Source organism: Lissotriton helveticus, chromosome 7, assembly GCF_964261635.1.
Source record: "Lissotriton helveticus chromosome 7, aLisHel1.1, whole genome shotgun sequence".
In the NCBI taxonomy this organism is placed as follows: Eukaryota; Metazoa; Chordata; class Amphibia; order Caudata; family Salamandridae; genus Lissotriton; species Lissotriton helveticus.
This window is the reverse complement of record NC_136068.1, coordinates 571840015-571857492: the sequence shown is the minus strand read 5'-3', so window position 1 is coordinate 571857492 and position 17478 is coordinate 571840015.

Genomic DNA, 17478 nt, shown 5'->3' with positions numbered 1-17478 from the left:
AGGGTGAGTGAGAGTGAGGGGTTGAGGGTGAGGGGTTGAGGGTGAGTGAGGGTGAGGGGTTGAGGGTGAGTGAGGGTGAGGGGTTGAGGGTGAGTGAGGGTGAGGGTGAGTGAGGGTGAGTGAGGGTGAGGGGTTGAGGGTGAGTGAGGGTGAGGGTGGGTGAGGGTGAGTGAGGGTGAGTGAGGGTGAGGGTGAGTGAGGATGAGGGTGAGTGAGGGTGAGTGAGGGTGAGGGTGAGTGAGGGTGAGGGTGAGTGAGGGTGAGTGAGGGTTGAGGGTGAGTGAGGGTGAGGGGTTGAGGGTGAGTGAGGGTGAGGGGTTGAGGGTGAGTGAGGGTGAGTGAGGGTGAGGGGTTGAGGGTGAGGGTGGGTGAGGGGTTGAGGGTGAGTGAGGTAACCTGGCATGGTAACCTGAAAAAAATGTGGGTGTGAGCCATGTGAAGGGGTCTGCGGTGAGTGTGAGACCCGAAAAGGCAGAAGTCGGGAAGGAGAGGCTGCGGGTAAGGGTGTGCACGAAAGTGAATGTGCACAAATGGGGCCATGCGGTGGGCGACCAAAGCAGAAGCGGCTGGCAGAATAAGCGGGCCAAGGCCGAGAGTCCACTGGGTGCACGCGTCCTACCCGGAAATGACTGGGGGATAGGTGGGGAATGGCATGGTAACCTGAAAAAAAGGTGGGTGTGAGCCATGTGAAGGGGTCTGCGGTGAGCGCGAGACCCGAAAAGGCAGAAGTGGGGAAGGAGAGGCTGCGGGTAAGGGTATGCACGAAAGTAAAATGTGCACAAATAGGGCCATGCGGTGGGCGAACAAAGCAGAAGCGTCTGGCAGGATGGTGGTGCCGGAATAAGCTGTGCACATGTCAGGCCATGCTTCGAGTAACTTGTAGAGATGCGGCTGACAGGATAGTAGGAGTTGAGAGCAAAAGCACCGAAGGGGCGCCTGTGTATATGCTGCTAATAATTAAAAAATGCATATGAGAACTGTATTATCGCAAATGATGGAAAAGATATCTCACCTGAAAGAAAAACAAGAAAGGAAACAAGACGGAGGGCATTGCTGTGGGGAGGGGGAGGGGGGAGGAGAAATGCACACGGCGGGCAGGGGAGGGGGCGGAGCGGGGAGAGCGGCATGAGGGTGTGAAGCAGCCGGGGCCTTTGAAGTGAAGCTAAGCTTCACTTCAAAGGTGTGGGAGGAGTGCGGCTGAGGGAACAGACGGCGATTTGGTGATGTGCACGCGCATTTTAGGTCAATGCGCTTGCGCATTGACCTAAAAGCCACGGGCACAGCACCAAATCGCCACAGTTAGGTAAACTTTGTTAAAAGCCCTATCTATAGTCTCGCTTCTCTCAATGCGCATGCGCATTGATAGGTCACGAGACCTAAAAATGACAACTCGTTTTATATAAATATATCTCAGAACCAAGAATTATGTTTACAGGTAAGTACGTTTTCAAAAGATAGCACATAGCTCATAGTTGTGCACAATTATGCATCATACAGTTCTATGGGAGAAAAAGTATTTAAGTAAATTGCACAGCTCAGACAGTTGTAGGGGTTCACCTTACGGGTTTTGGATAGCAGGAAGCCAAGGTTCAATGTACTACCAACAGGTCGTCGGGTGCATCCCGAATCCCAACGGGAGCAGAGAGTTGGTGTAGTTGGTAGCTGACCCGCTACGAGGGAGGCGTGGTGGTCTGAAAACAGGGTGTACAAGGGGACTTGTAAGCAAGTCCGAAAGCTCCCAAACAGGGGTTGAGGGTAGCAAGGGCATTAGGGACAAGGGAGTACAGCAGTTCATCATTTCCCAGGCCGGGTGGACTGGGTGCAGAGCAGGTAGGTTGGCCAGCTCAGGTGCATAAAGGCGCTTCTCGTGGTCAGGGGCCAACTGCTGGCAGGGATGAATTCAGGAGTGCTGAGTCACTCACAAAATGGGTTTCAGTGGTCGTGATGTCCCTTGGTGGCTGCTGGGCTCTGGTACAGTTGGAGTCCCGACTGGACTTTTCAAAGTCAGTGTTGATTGCAGGACGTCCAGTACCCCGGGTATTAGTACTGCATGGCTCTGGTGGGTGCTGGTGTCTCCACACTCAAAATGAAAACAGATCTGAGCTTCCAGTACACGAGTAACTCTTCTTGGTTGGGATCTGCACCGGTCGAGCCTGGGCGCTGCAAGTCGGTGGACCAGACTCTGCGGTTTTGGTGCCTGCTGACTGCAGGGGAGTAATTCCTCTACTCCGAGTTCTTGACAATTGGCAAAGGCCGGCAGTCCTCTGGGGTTCTTAGAGACCATACAGCAGCAGGACAAAACAGCTCACCTCGATTGTCGATTCTTGAAGCGGCAGGCAGGAGTTTGTGCAAAAACTCCTTGGCAGGGTCTCAGTTCTCAGGGTTCAGCAGCTCTTCTTTGTCCTTTTCTTCTTTACGTCCGTCAAATCTGAAGTTCTGGGTTGAGGGGTGCTACCTAAATACTCAATGTAGGGGAGTACCAGGTAGTAGCCAATGGGCTACCTACCTTAGGATGACCACTTCCTGTGGGAAGCGGGCATACCTCTGACCCCAATAGGCTAAATCTCTTCAACAAAAGATGGCGGATTTTGGGAAAGTGGGGTCTACATCGGCTGCCACACCTTAATGGGTGATGTTGGCTAGGTGTGGTCCCAATTCCTAATCTGACAAATTTTCCGTCTGTCCTTCTGTCGAAAAGTGGGGTGAGGACAGGGTGATTGGCATCTTCCACTAATTGGAGATGCCTGGGTCGCAGTTCAAGGGCATTGTGCCCTTAGAAGTGACCCACCCTGGAAGGCAGTTCCTGCTTGGAGGAGGTGTTAAGAACCCTGCCCAATACAGATTTTGTTTCCAGACTCAGAGAGCAAAGGTTCTCACCCCAGAGACATGTCTAGTGATGGCAGGCTGGCTGAGACCAGTCAGTAACCGAACTAGTAGTAGGTAGGTTTTCAGGGGGCACCTCAAAGGTGCCCTCTGTGTGCATTTATTAATAAATCCGACACTGGCATCAGTGAGGGTTAATTAAGATGAGATGTTTGGTACCAAACATCTTGGAGTACAGCAAAACCATCATGGAGCTGGAGACTTCATAACGATGAGTGTCCAACACAGGTCCTCGGTATGGCTTCCCTGTTCACTTACAATGTCTAAGATTGGACCTAGGCATTGCAGGGACATAGCGGCTCAGGCAGGTATTTCCACACATGGGTTGATAGTGCACGCTGCTTTCGGGCTGTATGGCCTGCTGTAGTGGTGGCTCACCTGTATCTCATGCAGTGTCTTCAGTAATGGCACACGGGGCTGTGTGCCATGTCGACTCTTTGGTTTTGTCTGCACCAATGCAGGCAGCCCGCATTAGCAGTTTGTATGATCTTGGTGAGGGGTCCCTTGGGTGGCACAATTCGTACTGCAGCCCTAGTGGGCCCTCTTGAGTCCCAATGCCCTAGTTACCAGGGGTACCATTCACTAGGGTCGTACAGGGGGGCTGAAGTCGTGCCAATTGTGGAACAGATTTTAGGGAAAGAACACTGGTGCTGGGGATTTGGTTAGCAGGAATTCAGCACACTTTCAGTCAAAGTTGCACCAGATACCGGGCAAAATGTGGAGGAGGGGGTACTGCAACATAAATCCATTGCCCTACACTGGATATAGTGGCTGGTATATGTTCACAATGACAGCAAACTCAGTAACTGCGGTACAGTGAAGTAAAATGATCAGTCCAAATTACACAAGTAAGTGGACAAAGTTTGACAGAGGTGATTTGCTTGATCCTCTACTAGCAACCTTGCCACCGAACTGCAGGTGGAATCTGAGTTTATTTACTGTAACATATTGTGAAAATTAGTGAATGCTTAACCCCTTCGATGCTCATGACGGAAAGGTTCCGTCATGAGTGTCGGTTGGCCTGTGCTCATGACGGAACCGTTCCGTCATGAGCCCGTTGGCTCATTAGAACCTTCAGCACAGCGCGAAAATTCGCGCCGCGCTGAAGCGGTTAAAAGAAAATTTGTGAGACCAATTCCCAAGATTCTTGCACAAGCCAGAAAGAGAACAGGGACGCAATTAAAGCCATTGACATATCATGAACTTTGCTTTAATCAGAATTCCAGCATAACCAACATGCTGGCATATTCTGAGCCTTACAATCACCAGAAAACTGATCTAAACAATGCCTATTCATAAACAGGGCCACAAAACATGCAGAAACTGTGACTATTCCCATATTTATGTTGTGTTGAGTGCATTGGACAATCAGAACGGTGGCATGTTAGACCTCCTAGAATCCAAAACCCGATCTATTATGAACCCGAACAAAAACAGAGAGGCTTTTTCCGAACTTTAAAATGAGAATTCTGCCATAATTTGCCACCTCATTGCATGGCAAGTTATGTTATTGTTTTTTTTGGTTGTTTTTTACAGGCAAAGTAGCTTCTGAAGCATCTTGTTCCCTGGACAAGTATTTTCAAAGATCCCAACTCTCTGTGAGGGTGACCTGCCGGATATTGTCAGTGGTTGGGCGTGCATCCCTATGTCAATCTCACATCTGCATCCTTCAGAAGACAGATGAAATGAGGATGAGATCTTGTACTACTATCCTTTTGAATTTTAATGTCTTTACATATTTCATATGCCTTAAATTAAGTACGTGCACCAAAGTCTCCCTTAACTTCTCTCTTCTCATCTATTGCTCCTTCAAACATTGAACTCATGACATTATCTGCTCTCATTTTTTAGTTCTTTGGTCTTATATGTGGTAGCAACTGTATTCATATTTTATTATTCTTAAAATCAACTTGCCTGAACCGATGATCTCTCACTCCTGTGGGTGATCCCTAAGATATCAATCACTGAGATGATACTGAGTGACCAGGGATGTGCAAGTATTTTGTCACTTTGCAAAGGGGATAGAGTCTCATCCTTTCACAAAAGGGCTGCATTTAACTAGAATATAACTCTTACCACGATGTTGATTGGCTTTTACACATGAATATCCTCGTTGCCAATATAGCGGTCTTCACCCGGTTCTTCGAATGAGAGTTCATATTTATAAGCCGCGCTCTGAAGATCTTATGTCACCAATACTTCAAAGAAGTACATATAAGAGAAGCACAGAGAGAGTAGGTTTTAGTCACCCCACATCAGCCATTGGCTTTCGTCTCTTTTTCTTGGTTTGCCATTGCTTGAATATTCTGTCAATCAAGGACGCAGCATTTTGTGGATTGTTACATTGTTCCATTTGCGTTCCCATTGGTGATAATGCACAAGTAGTTATTTTGGCAGACTGCATAAGCAACTTGATGCGCAGCATGTAATTCAGAGTCAGCGTGTGCTTGATGATTTTTTTTAATGTATTTTTTTTTATTGCAAACAAAAATCAAAAAAGAGACATAGCATACTTGTTGTTTCAGTCAAAGTACACAGAAATCAGCACTGTAAGACAGGTACAGTAGCCCTTAGTACACCATATCCGCATAATCACTAAACAGAGCGCATCAATATTCAGAACAGTGCAGTGGTGCCCCCACCGAACATGTAATAGTAAATCCACAGGGAAGTCCCATGGGTTAACCACAAAGGTGGTTTAGGTTAATCAGGTGGTGCCCAGAGACTTGTTTTTTAGCAATACCAATCACACAGAAATATTTATAACGCAATACACAACTTATTTCACTAGACATAGGCCAACCGTTGTAAAAAAAGGATGTCGAAAATCATGTATACCTATATTGCACACATATTACTTATTTTTGATCAAAGCTAGAGAGAAAACCACAGGAGAATTGTTTTAAGAAAAATATGTCATTTATCTATTTATTAAAAGACACAAAATATGGTAATTGTAACAGACAATTAATAAAAAGTACAATATATTGTATAATCAATAAAGACATATAAAATCAAAGCAATATACAGAGACAATTTATACAATGTAAAGTTAAAAATGTTCGCAAGAACAGGGGTCGACGCGGCGTTTCGGTTTAGGACAAACAATGTAAAACCTTCTTCAGGACCAAGTTCTAAAAAGAAACAGACAATTACTTTTTTGTATTTACAGATATTTCGTTTTTAGAGATCAAACACATTAACAAAAACAATTCCTGTTGGCTAGGGGTATGGAGCATATTATGACAATTTTAAGCGGTTGAAACTTGTCATGATCTAGTTGTTGGTAACTTTATTGGTATTGTCAAAAGTACATCCAGGACACCATTGAACACCTCCCAGCATGTGCTTACCGGGAGATCTCTACATTATGTTAACACCTGATATGTAATGTCTAGAAGAGACATTCATTACCTGAGTTTATATGCCGGCTTCCGGGTAAATTGTAGAAGACCAGACTCCCGCTTATACAATCCGGGGTTTAACTGAACTGCATGTCCTCATGGCTTTCTATATAGCATGGGCAGTTCTAATGTCTGTAAATAAATGACAGTAGAGTATTCATAGATATACTAATTACACTGGTTTCATAAGTGATGGTGAATAAATAGTATTTACGCAATGCATCTACCTTGTGCTTTCAATTAGCAGGGACACGCTCTGGTAGTAGGAGCCACCGATATTAATTTTCTGGTTTACTGCAGGTGAATAAATATCCATTAATATATTGTTTGCCAAGGGGTGATTCCCAAATGTCCTTGTTGGTTCTATCAGTAGCACTTACCCAGATTTTGATCACTGGTGCATTGATATTACACGAGCTTTCTCAATTGGCTTGTGTTGAGGTCCGCGTTCATATATTAGCGGGGATTCTCCTGCCACTGTTGATGGAAGAAGGGAGAATGTTTTACAAAAGGATTGCTCCTATTAGAATGGTTACTCTAATTACCCATCATCTAACAGGTGTATACCTACTAGTATTAAATATACACCGTGGTGATACGTTACTTGTGGGGGCAGCTGTACTGTATTTACCATTTTATTTGGCCCTTGAAGTCATCATGTATACTACATTCTTTAGCATTGTTATGATTATATTTTTGGGTATTGCTATATAAGCTGCTTTAAAGCATTGGGGCTATGTACAGAATTCGATATATGTATTGTCGAATCTACAGGAAATTAGACCTTCCTTCTTACCATATTTTGTGTCTTTTAATAAATAGATAAATGACATATTTTTCTTAAAACAATTCTCCTGTGGTTTTCTCTCTAGCTTTGATCAAAAATAAGTAATATGTGTGCAATATAGGTATACATGATTTTCGACATCCTTTTTTTACAACGGTTGGCCTATGTCTAGTGAAATAAGTTGTGTATTGCGTTATAAATATTTCTGTGTGATTGGTATTGCTAAAAAACAAGTCTCTGGGCACCACCTGATTAACCTAAACCACCTTTGTGGTTAACCCATGGGACTTCCCTGTTTCTCAATATTACTCCCTTGTCCCAGACTTGACAGATAAGGGGGCCTCCTTTACTTTTTATGATAGTAAATCCACAGCCTAAACATAGGGCCCTTAGGCTTGGTCCCTCCCTCCAGTCAGGTCCTAGCCACACATCTTGTAGTGCCTACACCCGCACTATGCTTCTGGAGTGTCAGACCGCTGTGTGTTGTTCGTCTTAGTAGTCAAGTAAGCTTGGTAGAGCCCCCAGACGTTTTTAGGTCTATTGTGGGGAGGTAATAATTCGCTATAGTGCTCAGTTTGGGTACTACCGTAAGTCATGTCCAGCCCGACAAGGTGGGGGTCGGCCCGCGAGGCCAACAAATCGCGACCCTAAGCCTGGCCATAAGAAGCCCCATATCTATCAGACATCCGATTTCCTTAGATAAATGTTTGGAGTAGCCCAACAGGGCCAGCGCAGGGTCCGGATCAAGTGTAGTGTCAGTGACTTCGCCAAGCGTCTTAAAAACCATTTCCCAGAACAACACTATCCTAGGGCATAACCAGGCCAGGTGATAGAAATCTGCAGGGTCTGCACCATAGCGTTCACATCCCGCAGAAGGCCGTAATCCATACCTGTGGAGTCTCTCTGGTGTATAATATACCCTATTTAAAAACTTGAAGTGTATCAGCCTATGGCACCCATTAAGTGATATTCGTTTTGTGTTTTCGCAGCAATACTTCCAAGTGGAGTCATCCAACACCCCATTCAGTTCTGTCTACCAAGCGAGACGTGCCTTAGTGTAGTGGTTAGCTCTATAGCCTTGCGCTATGTTATAGATTATGGAAACTATGCATGTTGGCAATGCAGTTTTGATCACATATGTGAGCGGTTCTACCTCTGGCGGCTCCTCAAGCTCTGGGCCCAGTATTTCACTTAGTGCATGTCTGACCCTGTAAAATCGAAATTGGGTTAGTGTTGTTGGCGTACAACCCTCCGGTATCATGTCATCCCACAATTTAACATTACCTTCGTCAAACAACTCCCCTATCGAGTGGATGTTAATATCTTTCATAGCACAACACACCCTATTTCCCTACATGGGGGGCGACCAGTAACACCGGTCCAGCGGTCTCAGAGGGTACTAAAGCACGGCGCCAGCTTGTAATTTCAGAAGATTATACCAGGCATGTGTTGTCGCATTAAGCGAGTCGAGTATCCCTGTTCTACGATCATGAGGCTTAAACAGAAGCGGCGGCAACGGAGTCGGGCAGCAACAACCTTTTCTATCCGGAAATGTGGGGCATCTGTGGGGCAGTGTATCCAGTGATGAGCATGAGCGCCCTGCGCAGCCCTATAATACAGCTCTAGATCAGGCGTTCCCGGTTCGCCCATGCTGTATGGGAGTGTGAGTACTTCCCACTTGACTCTCACGTGTTTCCCAGCCCAAGTTAACCGTACCATTTGAGATGTCAGCACCCGAAAAAAACAGCTTTGTGGGACAATAGGAATGTTAGTGAATAGGAATAAAAACCCTGGTAATACTGCCATTTTTATAATGGAAATTCTACCCACAAGGTTGTGACGGGCAACTGTATCCATCTGTCCATGTCATCTTCCAATGTGGAGATAGATTTACAGTAATTTTCTTTAAAGTCCACCTCCGAGTCAGTATGCACTTTGATGCCCAAGTATCTGACTGGGTCTATCGTCCAACCCAAGGGGTAGTCTGGTGTAAATTGGACTGTCTCTGCCGTGAGTGGGAAAATAAGTGATTTATTCCAATTCACCTTGAGATCCGACCTGGTCCCAAACAAAATCACCTCACGTAGCACCATCGAGAGATTCTGATCAGGGCTTCTAACGTATAATAAAGTATCGTCTGCATATGTGGATATGATCAGATTGTATGTCAGAAATCGTATGCCCCTGTAGCTATGGTATTGCCTCTTCGCACAAGCAAGGGGTTCGGCCACCAAGGCATTTACTAATGGGGAGAGTGGGCACCCCTGTTTCATACCTCTAGTGATATAGGTAGGGTCCATAACCATGTCTCCAATTTTTATCCTAGCTGTAGGTGAGTTATAAAGCACTCCCAGCATTTGCAAAAAGATGCTCCCCAGCCCCATTCTGGTAAAAACATGCTTCATAAATTTCCACTCCACCGAATCAAAAGCCTTCTCCATATCAAGGAAGACCGCCACTACTTGGGTGTCGTTCTATAGCCCCAAATACGGTTCTTAGATTGTAAGTGAGGTTTCTACCAGGAACAAAGCCAGCCTGTTCTGGTGATATCAGCAGCGGCACTAAGGGAGATAATCTGTTCGCTAAGACCTTTACATAAATTTTAGTGTCAACATTGAGGAGCGATAACACCTATAGGAACTGCAGGCTGTGAGGGTTTCTCAGGCTTTAGGATTGTAACAATCAGTGCCTCCCGCATACTAGGAGGGAGCATGCCTGTTTCAATGATTTCCTCAAACAGGGTCTGCAGGTGTGAGATCAGCAGGTCCCTGAACTCTTTGTAGAATGAGACAGTAAGGCCATCTACCCCGGGCGCACTATTAGCTTTCATACCAGCTAGGGCTGCTGCTATTTCGTCTAGCTCCAGCGTACGCATAAGATATTCCCTATGCCCGTTAAGTAGCCATGGTATTTTAATGAGTGAGGTAATCTAAAATAGCCTTGTCGTTGCATCCGCTCAGTGCTATACAGGGATGCATAGTATTGCTTAAATCTATTGGCTATGTCGATAGGATTTGTTAACGGTTCCCCCTCGGCATCTTGTAGGATTGTGACGTTGGACTTCTCTCTTCTGGTTTTTAACAGGGAAGCTAGTACCGACCCCGGGCGATCACACTCCCCATATATGCGGGCTGTCACATATTTGCCTAGGTGCCGTAACTCGGTGTCCGCAGTCGAATAATACTCTTCCAGGGTGCTGTATAGTTTTAGTGTGACACTGTCGTCTGCTCCTGCCAGTAACTGTTGCTCTAGGGAAGCTAAGGTGGATTCAAGGTCTGTGAGGCACTGACAGGTTGCGCGGGCATGCTTGATGTATTTACATATCTGACACAATGACATTCTAATTGGAGGCTTATGTTTTTTTTTTGTTGGCTTATGAAGCGCATCCAGTATCTATCTGTCTTAGGCTGTTCACTATTCACCCTCGTTTAATTTTGCTGTCTTGATAACATGCTGGATTTATTGTATTTTGCACACAGTAAAAAGGTGCACAAGCTTTCATACTGCTGCACTGAAAACACTGGCTAGTTATAAGAATTATCTACAGTGCAATATATCTTTTAAGCTTGCAACACAATACCATGACTCCTTTTCACAACACTCTGTTTAAACTAAAGTCTGCTAACGCAGTGTGTTCGGAAAGGAGCCCTACTCTCTGCTTGCACATTGTTGCGGCCAAAAGATTGCTTCAATGTGACATTTTCTTTCTAGGACAGCTGGGAGAAACACAACCAACCACCCAACAAAAACAAGACCTACAGCTTTTGACAAATGCTTGCTTTACAAGTATATCTGCTCTACAGATACCTTGGGCCGTATTATGGTAATTACGCATTTTCATTGTTTGTGCTGGCGCAGACAGTGAAAATGCGCCATATTACCATGAATGCACTGCCTCCAGGGCAGTTGCGAACTCGCGCTGCCCGGGGGCAGTGCATTCACTTGAAATACGGAGCGGATGCTTTACAGCCGCTCTGTTTTCACAGTGCCGGCGACAACACGCCTGCACTTTTGAAGGGGATTAGAGATCCCCTTGCAGGGAAATAAGTGACTGCATCCCCCTGCAAAGGAATGTCTGGGGGGTGTCCAGGGGAACCCCTTCAAGAGTGCTGCCATCAGGGGTGCACTTACAGAGTGCCACCTTTTAGATAGCGCACTCTCAGTGTGCCTCCTGAGGGCTTCTTTGCCTATGCGCCCATGTCGGTGATACGGCACGGGCGCAGAGGCAAAGGGATTCCCTCATTTGCATGGGGCACGCCCCCATGCAAAAGAACGAATGACCCCTTGAAAATAGCGCTGGGGCTTTATGTGCACCAGCGCTTTTGGTATTACAGAAGGGGCCGCACAAACATGTGTGGCCCCTTCTGTAATACCAAAGTGCCCTGGGATCGCATAAAGCAGGAGCAAACGCCTGTTGCGCCCCGGGGCACTTTAGGTCATACAGCCCTTTTTTGCCTTTGTTGGTCTGGTTATCCTTTGTTGCGTGCTCCAGAGATCCATTTACCGGGTGCCTAAACAAGTGTTCACTCACCAAAGGATTTCAATGACTGAAGGCTTCACCTCAGATTTCAAGACCGGTACCCCAATATCTTCTTCCTACAGACTCTCTACAGTTGTTGACTCACTGGGTGTGGGGCAGTCTTTAAAGAAGTATTTGAAATGAGCTTTACTTCCTGTATAATGTCTTTGTCGGGATGTAAATTTGTCACTACTGTTAGGTCTTCCCACTGCTGATGGCTATCTACTAAATACAATGTGGGAATTATTATTATTAGGGAGATTTATAAAGCGCCTGGTTTACGCCCATAGGCGTGTCCCCGCGCTATGGTAAGTAGGGTAAGCAGTCCAAGCAGCCATCACAGTCACCTACCGTCTGAAAAGAGGAGTCTTAAGTTTCCGCCTGAACAAGGATTCCGAATGCTCCAAACGTAGTTCTGGCGGCAGGTCATTCCACCGCTTCGCAGCCAAATATCTGAATGACCTGCCCCCCATACGCGCTTTCTTAATTTTAAAGATTTTCAGAAGTCCTGTACAGGAGGAGCGCAGGTTCCTTGTAGGCTCATACCGGGTAACCAGACTCTGTAACGGGGCAGGTGCTTTGCCTCTCAGAATGCGGTGACACGTGGCTAGAGCCTTGAATTCCACCCTGCTCCTGACAGGAAGCCAGTGCAAAGCCTGGAGCGCTGCCCTGGAGGAAGATCTTCTAGGAAGCCTCAAAACAAGGCGAGCGGCAGCATTTTGCAGCACCTGGAGGCGGTTGAGAGCCTTTCCTGTGGCCCCCAGATACAGCAAATTGCTGTAATCCAGGCGCGAGGTGACTAAAACATGCACCAGCGTCCGGCGAGCTGTAATAGGCAGGAGATCCAAGACCTTCCTCAGAGTTTTTAAAACTCCAAAGCATGTCCCCACCACTCGGCTAACCTGGGAGCCAAAGGTAAGGTTAACATCCAGCCATACCCCAAGGTTCCTTACCTCCTGGCAGGGGACAGGTGTCTCTCCTAGGCAGGGTGGCCACCATGCCGACGACCATACAGATGGGCCTCCCCCCACCACGAGCACCTCGGTCTTACTGCCATTGAGTTTCAGGCAGGAATAGCTATGTGGCATTGTGTGCCTGCTGTGCCCAAGGTGGGCAAGGTATTGCTATTGGGTTCTGTAATCTCTTTCTAGCAGGTGCATATGATTTGTGTTATTGTAACACACACAACCCTCTGAAGACATAATATTACCTGTATTAAGGTGTAAGTGATTTTGCAGTAGCCGGAGCTTTAAAGATTTCTCTACCCTGCACCATGACATTAGGCTACATGAGAAATAACTGGCTCCTCTTTCGAAGCGCATTGCTACCACCTGCTCCTGCTCTTAATAAGCCTATCGTTGAGGCAGGGGAAGAAATTAGAGCACCCACACTCTTCATAAATTTGTGGTCACTATTGCTAGGTGCTTCGCAAACACCCTTGGTGTCGCAGACACCCCAAAAGAAGTACTTTGAATTGGTGATGATAGCTACTTACCCCACAGAGAAGGTACCAGTGGTGGGTGGGGTGTACAGGTATGTGAAAGCAGGAATCCTGGAAATCAAGCACAGACATTTAATCGCTTTATCAGAGGACAGAGACATTGACCTGCATGGTTGTCATGCAGCAATTTCCCCAACCTAATGCACTTAAGAGCCCTGCGATTTAAGGAAAGGCCCGAGGGTGACATCCTTCTTAGGGGATGTGGACATACAGACAGAAGATGTCTTCTATTGCCTTGAGTGGAGGCATTCTCTATTGGCATTTCTGGAGAAGCAGCTGTATCTATTCCTCGAGAAGGCAGAGATGATCTCTGCTGAGGACGTCTCTCCAGGGTGGGATGATGGGAGGGGTTGTAAGAAGTTCCAGGCAGTAGCCATGATGAACCATCACTAAATCCCATTGGTCAGATAGGACTTCCTCCCAGAGAGAAAGGAAACCATATATTCACCTCCCGACAGTTGACATGTAACAAGAGATGGGGGGGGGGGGGGGGGGAGGAGTCTCTGCTTAGAGAAGGAACCTCCTTTACTGGAACCACCTCTGCCCATACCTTTGTTGTTACCCCAACATGTACCCCTGGTGTAACTCCAGCCAACCTGTTGGTGGAAGGTTTGCTGCAGGCTCTGGTAAGACTGCAGCTGGTCGGGTGAAGTGGGCTTGGCTCCTCCCTATGGCTGTTGCTTGCAAAAGGAGTCTACTAGTTGGAGTGTTAGGACGGAAAAGTCCTCTTAGTGATAATAAACATGCACCCCTGCTTTGAGTGCCCAACTGTACCAATGCCTGGATCCCGATTTGTGAGAAATTGGATTGTTGATTTAAGAAGGGTGGGAGATCCCTATTCAAGCAGCAGCCACATTCCCTCCCATGAACCATATAAGTCACTAAATCAACACGTGCGTAACCCTCTGGTAGCCTGGCACTAAAGTAGTCAGGCTCAACTTAGAGGTAAAGTATTTATGCAAAGCAAACACAAGGAGATGATGGAAGGAGCACTAAAACTTTTCAGACACTCACCCCCAGTCACAGATCTGTGTTGAATCCATCATCATTTTTTAGCTCACTTCGCCACCCCAGTTTAGACATAGCTATATGCAAATCAGTCTTGACTCCTGGGAACAGGTCAGCCTCATGGAACAGTCCAGCCCGAACTGCCCATCCATGTCTTCCCTGGACCGGAAACAAGCATCCTGGGACGGGTTTCGGGCTAACGGCCCTCATCAGACAGGCTAGCTTGGCAGTTCGGGCTGGCCTGTTCCCATGAGTCAAGACTGATTTGCATATAACTGTGTCTGAACTGGGGTGGCGAAGTGAGCTAAAGAACGATGATGGATTCAACCCAGATCCGTGACTGGGGGTGAGTTTCTGAAAAGTTTCAGCTCTCCGTCCATCATCTCCGTGTGTTTGCTTTGTTCACCCTAAGTTGGTAGGGTATGCCCAGACATGGGTCCCTTGCTCAGTTTGCCACTGGTTCAAGCTAGCATGGCTGATGCGGGCAGTTAGCCTGCATCCGGTCCCAGGATGCTTGTTTACGGTCCAGGGAAGACATGGCTTGGCAGTTTAGGCTAGACTGTTCCCATGAGGCAGAGGGTCAAAACTGATTTGCATATAGCTGTGTCTGAACTTTGGGTGGCGAAGTGAGCTAAAGAACGATGATGGATTAAACCCAGATCTGTGACTGGGGGTGAGTGTCTGAAAAGTTTCAGCGCTCCATCCATCATCTTCTTGTGTTTGCTTTTTTTAAGTATTTATGCAGCACACAAACAGCAATAAAGTTACATTACAAGAAAAATCCCACACCAATTTAGAAAAATAGAATAAACCTATTAAATGATTTACCAAATGCCAAAATTTCAACCAATAGAACAGGAGATCTGCATTTTTAAAGTTTAAGGTAAAAAATGCCACCTAAAAGATCAAAGGGTCAACCATGGACATCTAGTGGTGCAACACCAAATCAAAGTCGAAAAATATGGCTGACCAGGATGGAGCACGAGTGAGATACAAAAAGTGGTTTGGGCCAGCTCAGTGCATACCAATGGACTTAGAAACATTTTGAAGAAAATGTTCTGAAAAGGTAAAAAAAATCAGCAGGGCAAGGCTGCATACCGTGTCCAAGCAGGGAGCACCATCGTCAGGGAGCCGCTGGGCAAAGTCACAGTAAAGATTTCTACATTTGGATATAGACCCCATTTTAGAATTTGAAAATCTCCAGCAGGATGAAGCTTGAAACTGTAGCTGATGAGAGTTGTAGGAGGTCAGATACTCCTTTAGCCAAGGACAGTTGAACAGGATTTGCTACTTCAAAGAAGAACGTAACGGGCGCAGTCACAAAGCCAGACGCTGGTATTGGTGCCAAAGTTGCTTAGCTCCAACTCCATGGAAAAAAAACAGAAAGGTAGGGCACTGAAATTTAGGAAAGGGAGAAAACAGCCAATGGAAAACCAAGAAGAATTTAAAGAGGTCAACGCTGGTGTCAAATTATTTATGTGGGATTTTCCTGTAACACAAATCACTCATAGTACTGCACAAACATAAGTCCTGATTCACAACGCTGAAAACCAATGTTAGACATTAGGTTGTTGGTTGAAGAAGAGGGTGACCCCCTATTCAAACAGCAGCCACAATCCCGGTCAGGATGAACCACTAAAGTCACTAAATCAATCTGTGCTTAAATCTCTGGTAGCCTGGCACAAAAGCAGGCAGATTTAACTAAGAGGTAATCCAACTACACCATCAAAGAGGATTTTTTATTACAATTTCATAGATAAACATGAAATGCTTATCTGTTCTCAATCAAAATTTAGCACATAGCAGTGGAAAACAGATTTAGGATTTTTCACTTAAACGTACGTCTCACCTTTTAATTACAATGCACTCTGCCCTATGGGCTACCTTAGGGGTGATATATGCATTAAAAGGGGAATTTAAAGCTTGGCAAGGGGGCTATATTACGGAGTTGAATTTGGCAGCTAAAACTGCATTCAGGCTGCAATGACAGGCCTACGACCTGTTTTAAGGGGCTACTTAAGTAGGTGGCACCGTATGCGCTGCTCACTAGTAGCATTTAACATACAGGCCCTGGGTATATGGTATACCACTCTACAAGGGACTTTCAAATAAATTAAAATATGTCAAACATGTATAAACCAATTTCATCATGTTAAGGGGAGAGAACAGTGGTGAAGTGCAGTCTTCAGACCAACAAAAAAAGAATTCCAGCAACAATGGAGGGAAACATGCAAAAGATTTGGGGGAGGACCACCTTAAGGCAGACAGGTCAAATAGTACTGCTGATTTTTGTTGCCATAGGCAAACACAGATCAAGTGTGTGCACCATGACATGTAGTGATCGCTAGGAGTAAACAGGTTGTTTTTAGGTTGAGCCTAGGCAGCGTGCATGCGCTATCTGCAAGACCTGCTGTAACCAATAAAAGGGCTATATTCTCGCCTGCTACTTACCATAAGAGAAATATAGACAATTCAGTGGAGACTTGGTCGACTCCAATGCATTTTCTCGGTGCTTACCAGAGCTCAAAGATCACAGATGATGGGGACAGTCCCTTGTGTCAATGCTCAGGACTCAAAGCCTAACCTCTGGAGTGGTGCTCTACCTTGGCATGGGACTTTTTAGGTGCCCGTGGCTTGGTCGCTTGGGTCTCTGAGCCATGTTGAGAACCTATGACCCGGCGGTTTGTCTTAGCTCGAGGGTTGCTGATGTTTGGCATCAGCACAACACCATCTTCTTGGTGCTCTAAGACGATCGCAGGAACAGTCTTTAGACAGGGTGTTGCCTGGGCTGTCACAATTGCAGATTGGCCAACCTCTTCGCCTTCTTCAGTGCGGCAAGGCTCCTGTTCTCTAAAGAGGTCTGGCGTTTCGAAGAAAGATTTTGGTGCATTTTACAGTGTACCCAGCACATTTCCCTATGGTATCTTACGATCTTCTTTGAGCAGAGGATGAGCTGGAACTCACAGGAGTCATTATGGGCATGAGAGAAGAAATAGTTGTAGATGTCATAATGATCTCACCGCAAGTATTTAGTATTTTACCGTGAGCAATGTTGAAGGCTATCTGTCCCATAATTCCCTTCTGATCTGCATTTTCAAGTATCAAAGGTCGAGGGAAGTCATCTGGTACCCAAAGGGCGAGGGCACGCCCCAGGCATCAAGGATCACAAGCGTTTTGTTGTCAGTCCACCACAGGTGCCTGGTGAAGTAGCATTGACAGTCATCAAGGAGAAGACTGGTTTTCAAATGTTGTTGGATGTGTGCCTAAAGACATGCAGGAAGCACAACAAACTCCAAGCCCTCTCTGTGTACATTCAAACCCAATGGTGGATAAAAATGATCTAAGCTGAACTGCTGCGCATGCACATTGCCCCCTA